The following is a 9,122-nucleotide window of genomic DNA, read 5'->3' as shown; positions in this document are numbered from 1 at the left end:
CATTGCTACTATCACCATCGCTACTATCACCATCACCATCACCATCCCCACCACCATCATCACCACCACCACCACCACTATCTTCATACCACAACCACCACCTCCATCACCACCCCCACCACCTCCAGCACCACCACCACCATCACCATCACCACAACCACTACCATCATCACTACCACCATCATCACCATCACCACCACCACCATCACCACCATCATCATCCCTACCACCTCCAGCACCACCAGCAGCACCACCACCACCATCATTGCCATCACCACCATCATCATCACCATCCCCACCACCACTATCATGACCACCACCGTCACCACCATCACCATCCCCATCACCTCCAGCACCACCACTACTGTCACCATCACCACCACCACCACCATCAGCAGCAGCACCACCATCATCATCACCACTACCACCATCACCATCATCACCATCCCCACCACCACAATCATCACCAGCACCACCATCATCATCATCACCACCACCATCACCATCACCACCACCATCACTATCATCATCACGACTACCACCACCACCATCACCATCACCACCACCACCACTATCATCATCACCACTACCACCACCACCATCACCATTGCTACTATCACCATCACCACCACCACCACTATCTTCATACCACAACCACCACCTCCATCACCACCCCCACCACCTCCAGCACCACCACCACCATCACCATCACCACAACCACTACCATCATCACTACCACCATCATCACCATCACCACCACCACCATCACCACCATCATCATCCCTACCACCTCCAGCACCACCAGCAGCACCACCACCACCATCATTGCCATCACCACCATCATCATCACCATCCCCACCACCACTATCATGACCACCACCGTCACCACCATCACCATCCCCATCACCTCCAGCACCACCACTACTGTCACCATCACCACCACCACCACCATCAGCAGCAGCACCACCATCATCATCACCACTACCACCATCACCATCATCACCATCCCCACCACCACAATCATCACCAGCACCACCATCATCATCATCACCACCACCATCACCATCACCATCATCACCAACTCCACCACCACCATCATCACTATCCCCACCATTATCATCATCACCACCACCACCACTATCATTATCATCACCACTACCACCACCACCATCACCACCATCAACACAAATATCAGCCTCACCACCATCATTATCACCTTTAGTGTTAGCAACAGAGGACAGCAGGGGAGAGGTTAGAGATTTGGGGAGGGAGACGTTTCTTAATGTCTCTTTAGAGAGTGGGAGGATTGGGCCGGGCGCGGTGGCTCACGCCTGTATTCCCAGCACTTTGGGGGGCCGAGGCGGGAGGATCATGAGGTCAAGGGGTTCAAGACCAGCGTGAACAACATGGCGAAACCCTGTCTCTACTAAAAATACAAAAATTAGCTGGGCGTGGTGGCGTGCATCTGTAATCCCAGATACTCAGGGATTATCACCTTTAGTGTTAGCAACATCATCACCGCGTTATTATCACCTTTAGTGTTATCATCACCTTTTGTGTTAGCAACATCATCACCACTGCTACAGGCATCACTATCATTACTAACAGAAACCCATCACTGCCACTGCTACTGTCACCTTCTGTATCGGCAAGATCAATATTGTTGCCTTACACATCAGTATCACCAGCATCACCTCAAACATCACCATGACCATGTCCATCACCATCAATGAGACTCTACCATCACCTCTGCTACCACCACCTTCTCTATCACCTCACATGCACCACCAGTACTTGGACCCCCACCTTGCCGGCCATCATTGCTCCCACCTTCAGGAAGCCACCATGGCCACCACAAACATCCTCATTGCCACCCCTAGTGCCAGCATTGCCACCTCACGCCTACCACCACCTAATACCTAACCTCTACCACTTCCAGCCTCATTGGCACCATCACCACTACCAAGTCTGAATCACAGTGGCAGACTGTCAACTGCACCTCAACCAAGCGGGGGAAAAATTATGGCATATCCATGAAAAAATAAAAGAAAATGAAATCACACTGGCAGAGCTGCTAGATGTCTGCTGCAATATCCATCCCCCTTTTCTTCCTTAGAAAGAGAATGCCAGAGTCTTCCATGGCACAGGGGTGCTGGGAATAGAGATCATATTTCTTAGGCTCCCTTGCAGTTAGGTGTGGCCATGGGACTGAGTTCTAGCTGAAGGGCTGTAAGTGAGAGTGTGAGGGACTTGCAAGAAATCTTAAGGAGGGCAGCCCCTTCCCTGCTGCGGCACAGGCAGCCACCCCCTCTCGCCCACGTTACCACGATCACCTCCTAGCGGGTCTTTCTGCATCCTCCTTTGCCTCCTGACTCTATGCAGCAGCCAGTGTTCTGTGAAAATGTCAATTAGACCAGTTACTGCCTTATTCAAAACCGTCCAGCCAAGAATGAAATCCAAACTCCTTCTCCTAGGCACAACATTCTGCCACCTCTTCATTCCCATCTCCCACCAGACTCCCTCTTGCTTGCTAATCCCTATGTGGCACTGCTTTTGAAGCCCCTAATGAACGACTCTCCTGCTCACCACAGGGCCCTTGCACATGCTGTTCCCTCTGCCCAGAATGTTCTTCAACCCCTAACTTCTATGGATTCTTTCAGCTTCTGCTAAAATATTCTTTGTTCCAGGAGCCCTGCCCTGACCCCCTAGCCAGGTGAGCATCTTGTATACTCTTGCTTCAAGGCCCTGTCCTTGTTTGTAACAATAAATCTGTGTGTTTCCATGTTGCATGCATCCTCCCTACCAGGTGGGGCTGCCCTGGGGGCAGGGTATGTTGGGGGACGGTTGGTGCCTTCTGTTTTCTCAGTACCAGAAACAGCACCAGGCACATGGAAATATTTGTTGAAAAGAATGCGTGGGTGAGGGAATTAATGCTGACCCCATGTCTAGATCTGGACTCCTGCCTCAGTTTCCTTCAGGGAAGTATTAAAGTTTTCCTTGCCTCAGTTTCCACATTTATAAAATGGGAATAACTATAGACCCTACTTATTGCGGTTGTTTGGAAGATATGAATAAGGGTTTAGAGCACGGTACGGCTGAAGGATCACATGAGTGCCTCCAATACTGTTTTTGTTTCCCTGCCCACTGGGTCTGTTTTAATGACACTGGGGCCTCTCTCGCCTCCAGCCTGCTGGAATAGACATCGTCCCTGTCTCATCCTGTCAGCCTCTTTCCTGGGGTCTGGACCTACTTCTGACTTCTTAGCTCCTGAAAGGTCCGGACGGTTTCCAACACCCTCCCTAGCAGATCATGCCCCTTGATGTGAACCTGGGCCTGGAGCACAGCCAGGTTTGCCTTCAGTCCACCTCCAAGGGAGCCTCCAGCCCACCTCCACGGGAGCCCGGCTTCTCACTCCCCCACTGTTCTCTTAGGTCACCCCTGGTTCCCTTCTAAGCTCACCTGACTCCAGCCTTTTGGCTGAAATGATACATTCAGCAATTTTTACTGAATGTTCAAATGTTATTTAATCACAACTAAACTTGCGTACTCTAAAACTTAAACAATACAGAGAAATTAAAAAACAAAATTAAATAATCACTCCCAAACCCCACTACCCAAAATAATCATCATGAACCTGAATGAGTGTAATTCCACATCCCTCTGGACCCCTAGATACCCAAGACCAAGAGAGGCCAAAAAATATGTAGCTGGAATCACTGGTGTAATAATGCATCATAGCATATGTGCAGTTTAACAGTGTGAAAAGGTTCCATTGAATCAGAGTTAAAAAAGCTTAGTGTGCCATAGGAGGAACTAGTGTGCCATGGAATGTCGTGCTGGTCCACTCTGCTGCTGAAGCCGTGCTAAGCAGGCCTGGGAAGCAGTGTGGCATGCACCCCGGTTATCTTGGTAAGATGCATGGGGCTTGCTGTACCTGTGGGGACCTGAGGGATCCCAAGCTCTGGGGCAGGCTGTGAAATCTCTTTTGGGGAAAAGGAGAAGCTATTGCCCCTCACACCTCTTACCACAAAGAAAGAGGCACAGCATTTAGTGGGCCTTCTGGGACTGGGATGCAGCAGCTATCAGCCTTGGGGACACTGCTCTGCATTCATCAGGTAGCTCAAAGGCTACACATTTTGAGTGGGCCCCAGAGCAAGACAGGCCCCGGCAGAAGGCTCTGACTGTGGTCAATCTGCCCTGAGGCCTGGCCACACAATGTGATGGCAACAGACACGCCTTCGTGCGGGATCTCCGGCCAGTTCTGGTAGGAAGTTGCTTAGAGTCCTGCAGCGAGGGCGTGCTGTCCTAGAAGGAGCTCCTGGAATGCTGCTGGGCCCTGCAGAGCCTGGGACATCCAGTGACCCTGTGACAGCAAGCAGCTGGCTGTGATCAGATCCACTGAGTCCTGAGGTGGCTGGATGGCTGGCACAGTAGCCACCCATTGTGTGACAGAAGGCGGAGGTGCTCAGGTCCAGACCTGAGCAGGTCTGCGGAGGAGGCCCAGACTCCCTGTCACCCATCTCTGTTGCGCTGACACCTATTCCTGGGCTCACCTATGGCTTCATGGGAGGGTCCCCTAAGGCCACCTGATAGAATTAAAAATGAAGGCCTGGCCCACAGAGGGGTCTGCAACGAAACATGGACCCCCATGCTGTTCTACAGTTCCCAGGAGCAGCCCTGCAGAGGAGCAGTGCTTCGGGCAGCCCTGTAAGCAGTGCCCTCAATGGCTCCAGCTGTAGGGAGAGACCCTGCCCTGAGGAGGGAGTGGCATGAACTTGTGTGGCCAGGCTGGCTGGCCATGGACCCAGAAGGAGCGAGCTTGGGAGATCTGAGGCCAGGAGGTCTGGGGTTAAAGGATGGGTTGGGCACAAAGTGTATGCATCTACCACAGACAGATGTGACAACCAGGGGAGCCTGACCTGGTCAGTGGCCACCAGTCAGCCTGTGTCTTGGCCACTCCAGCGCTTGCACAAGCGGTTTATGAACAGAGGCACCAGGAGGGCAAGAGTGGAGCCATCGGTCTCTGCTACTGTTGCTGGGAAATAAGCAATCACAGTGGCAGAGACAGATGCTGAGTCGGTGATTGGAGACATCCCTTGAGACTGACAGCTACTCAATGGTAGGTTGGTTACTTTGGACCCTGCCCCCCATGGAGGGGCAGCAGCTCGCATGTGCACCCACCCTGGTTTGCCTTCTGGCTGCAGAGCCTCCACTGACATCCCCTTCCCAGGGCTCATGGGGATCTGGTGGCAACATTTCTCCAGCAGGGCAGGAGGCTTCTCAATCAGTTTCCCATCAGAACCGAACACACAGAAAATGATTCGAGTGATGACTTTCTCAGTGTACCCCAGGATGATACAGAATTGGTACCATTCTAGATACCCAGGAGAGAAGTTAATTCACTATGTACAATGCAATCCTTAAGTTTAAAAGCTTACTCCTCAGGGAACCCTGGCATTCTGCACAATTGCCTTGGACTAGGGGACTGAGCTGCTGTAAGGAGGTGACAACAGGAATGTAAGAATGGGTGTCCTGACCTCACTTTATTTCACATTACTCAGAAGCAGCTGGTCTAAGTGGCCCATGGGAGACTCAGCTCAGGTGCCCGCCTGACTAGCAGCCCGAGGGCTGGGGTCTTGTCCTGTGGGCGGCAGTGCATGCAATGAGCCCAGGCTGGGCCCCGGAACCGGAATACACACCTGGAGTTTGGGGAGGAGGCCCGCTCACCATCATTCCCTTTTGCAGAACACAGACTTCCTGCCCCACAATGTTTGGCTCTGCCAAATTAGCAGTCGTGGCTTGATGGTGGGATGGGACACATGACAAATATGCCACTGAACCTGAAGCCACAACCACAGCCCAGCAGTGAGCCTGCTCGTGAGGGTGATCAACTTGGCCACTGTGAGAAGACTACTGCTGCTGCCCAGGGTGGAGAGGAGACATCTAAAACTCAGGGAAGGCTCTGGGGCTTCCCCTGGTCCTTCCGTACCTGGGGATAATGACCAGTGGGCAGCTGCAGCAACCTCAGCTGGAAAAGGGCAAGCCAACTGAGGTCTCAGAACCCCTGAGGAAGACCCGGCTACCCCACCAGGCAAATGTCCCAGAGCAGCTGACACACGGACCGCAGGTGGGGGCTTCCAGAAGAGGTGGTGAGGTGGGGGTGCTGCTGAGCATCAGTTCCAGCACTGAGACCAGGTGCAGCAGGAGGGACTGTGACCCATCCAATACTCGTGTATTAACATTGAACAAAGATCCAGGCTGGCCGCCACCTTGATTTAAGCTCTGGACACACAGGACTCAGTGATACCACCAGCAGGGCCGAGCTGGTCAGGGGTGGCGGGTGACCTTCAGCAACTACCTCTTTCAGTGTCTGTGTTTTGATGCTTTGACACCTGGGGCCTTGCTGAGCCTGGAGGGACCACCTCTCTCATGGTTGGCCAATCTATGGTGATGACATGACTCGCTCTGAGCTCACCTTTCATATGCAAAACCACCCAACCCAATGTCCACACCCCAGCTACCTTCTTTTTTGGAATCTCACACTCCAGACCACCATCTCTCTGCCCTATCCCCGCAAGGGCCAGGACCAGACAACCAGGGGCAGGCCTGCGCCCCAGAGCCCCGAAATTATTCAAACAAATCAGCCCTACACCTGCTTGCCCACCTCACCGTTAATTCCATGATGGAGGCTCCTGCCCTCTGGTCCGCTCTCCCTCTGCCTCCTGACCCACCCAGTGCCTCCCGGGCAGCCCCCTCCTCTAAGGAACTGTGAGTAATAAACTATCTTTTCAGCGGCAGTCGTTGCATGGTCTGTTGGCCTTGCTATACTTCAGATTTTCTGTTTCACATCCATTATTTTTAACCGTGGACTGCATCAGACACCTCTGTGCCCACTTCACATCCTCTTGACCTCCTGCTTGTCCCAGCCACGGTGCTGTCATGGTCTCTTCCATGTTGTCTTTGCACAGCTTTGCAACTCACTTCTTGCCACAGCTGGCATGCTGTGAGGACCACCTGTGGGAACTGCTTGGCACTCGCACAGTGCAATCCAGAAGCACGAGGTCACTGGGTGGCCCAGTGGATGGATGGGAGCCTATGGCTGTGTGCCCCTCTGCCATCCCTGGGCCAGACAGCATTCAGCACCTCCCACAGGTTTCCACGGATGGCCCCTTGGGGTGGAGCACAGAGCCCCACAGAGGCGGCCGGGGTAGCAGTGCCTCCTGCTGCTTTTCCTCCTTCCCTGCCTGGCTCCCCTGTGGCTCACTCACTCCTATCCCCTGGCATTGCTTCCCACCAAAACTTCCTGCACGCAGACTCCTTTCTTCCAGGCAGTCCTTTCAGGGGGAGCTCAGGCTAAGGTGAGCCTTGGGTTGCCTTTCCCAAGGTCTATGCTGAGAATGAAGGGAGATGGTGACGAGGGGAGCTAAGAGCTCCTTCCACCGGCATCCCTAGCTGGGGGTAGAGGGGGGCTCCTCCCTTGGTGAGGGGGAGAGGCATCTATAGGAAAAGAACTGAAGGCTGGCCATTGCTGGCTGTCTTCTATCCCTGGCCCAAATATTGGAGCAGCCCTGGGGCAGGGGAGGGAGAGCCCCTATGTGGATTGGAGACACCCACCACCTGCCGCTGCCCCTGCTGGAGGTGTGACCTGAGGCTGAAGTGAGGAGGCAGGGCCAAGGGCAAGCCTCCGGTCTCCTCCTGCCCCACAGAGGCCTCATGCCCATTCTGGAGGCCAGAGCCCAGATGTGGAGACATCTGCTCCCCAACCGCCTGCAGTGCTCCAGGCACACAGCTGCAATCCTCTTAGCCTCTAGGGGGCTCTAGACTCCCTACCACACCTTCCCCAATACTTCCACGGGTCCTGAGGCTGAGGGGCTTTCTTCAGGGTGGAACAGCAGATCCAGTTAGGAAGGGCCCAAGTTTCAGTCCAGAACCACTGCTCCCGAGCTCTGATCTGTGCCTCAGTTTCCCCACCTGAAGAATGGAAATGACAAGGAGCAGTTCACAGGATGGGAAGGATGGCAGCAGAGAGGATAAGCTGGCTCCTGGGACGGGGCCTGGAGCCTGTCCCCTGGCCAGGGGTGTCTCCCTGCAGATGACAGAGAATGGGCTGCCTTTCCTTGCATGGAAGTCAGCACTGGGGTCAGGCTGGGCTGCAGCTGGGGGAACCTGGATGCCCCTGGGCACTGAGGGGGCACCTGAACTCTGAGCTGGGCCCAGGGCTGGGTCAGAGGCCTGCAGCAGGCCCCATGGTGGCCCAAATGCCAGGCTTTTTGGGGAGGTCATTTGTGGTTCAGCTCTTGGGTCCCATAAAGGAGGGCCCCGTGGGGAAGCGAGTTCTCTGTGAGCCTCAGTTCCTTTCTTTTCTTTTCTTTTTCTTTTTTTGTTTTATTTTTAAATTTTTTTATTTCAATAAGTTTTTGGGGGAACAAGTGGTGCTTGTTTTATTTCAATAGGGTTTGGGGGAACAAGTGGTTACATTAACAAGTTCTTTAGCAGTGATTTCTGAGATTTTGGTGCGCCTATCACCTGAGCGGTGTACACTGTACCCAAAGTGTAATTTATCCCTCACCACCCACCCTTTCCCCTGAGTCACCAAAGTCCAATGAATGGATCATTCTTATGCCTTTGCGTCCTCATAGCTTAGCACCCACATATGAGTGAGAACATACGATGTTTGGTTTTCCATTGCTGAGTTGCTTCACTTAGAATAATGGTCTCCAATTCCACCCAGGTTGCTGCGAATGTCGTTATTTCGTTACTTTTTGTGGCTGAGTAGTAGTCCATGGTATATATACACCACATTTTCTTTATCCACTTGTTGACTGATGGGTTCCATATTTTTGCAATTACAAATTGTGCTGTTATAAACATGTGTGTGCAAGTATATTTTTTGTATAATGACTTCTTTTCCTCTGTGTAGATACCTAGGAGTGGGATTGCTGGATCAAATGGTAGATTTACTTTTAGTTCCATTCATGTCCTTAGCCCACTTTTTGATGGGATTGTTTGTTTTTTCTTGCTGATTTGTTTGAGTTCTTTGTAGATTCTGGATGTTAGTCCTTTGTCAGAGATACAGATTGTAAAGATTTTCTCCTACTCTATAGTTGTCTTAACAGACTCTG

Source organism: Gorilla gorilla, chromosome 2, assembly GCF_029281585.2.
Source record: "Gorilla gorilla gorilla isolate KB3781 chromosome 2, NHGRI_mGorGor1-v2.1_pri, whole genome shotgun sequence".
In the NCBI taxonomy this organism is placed as follows: domain Eukaryota; kingdom Metazoa; phylum Chordata; class Mammalia; order Primates; family Hominidae; genus Gorilla; species Gorilla gorilla.
Note: the sequence above shows the minus strand (reverse complement) of the source record.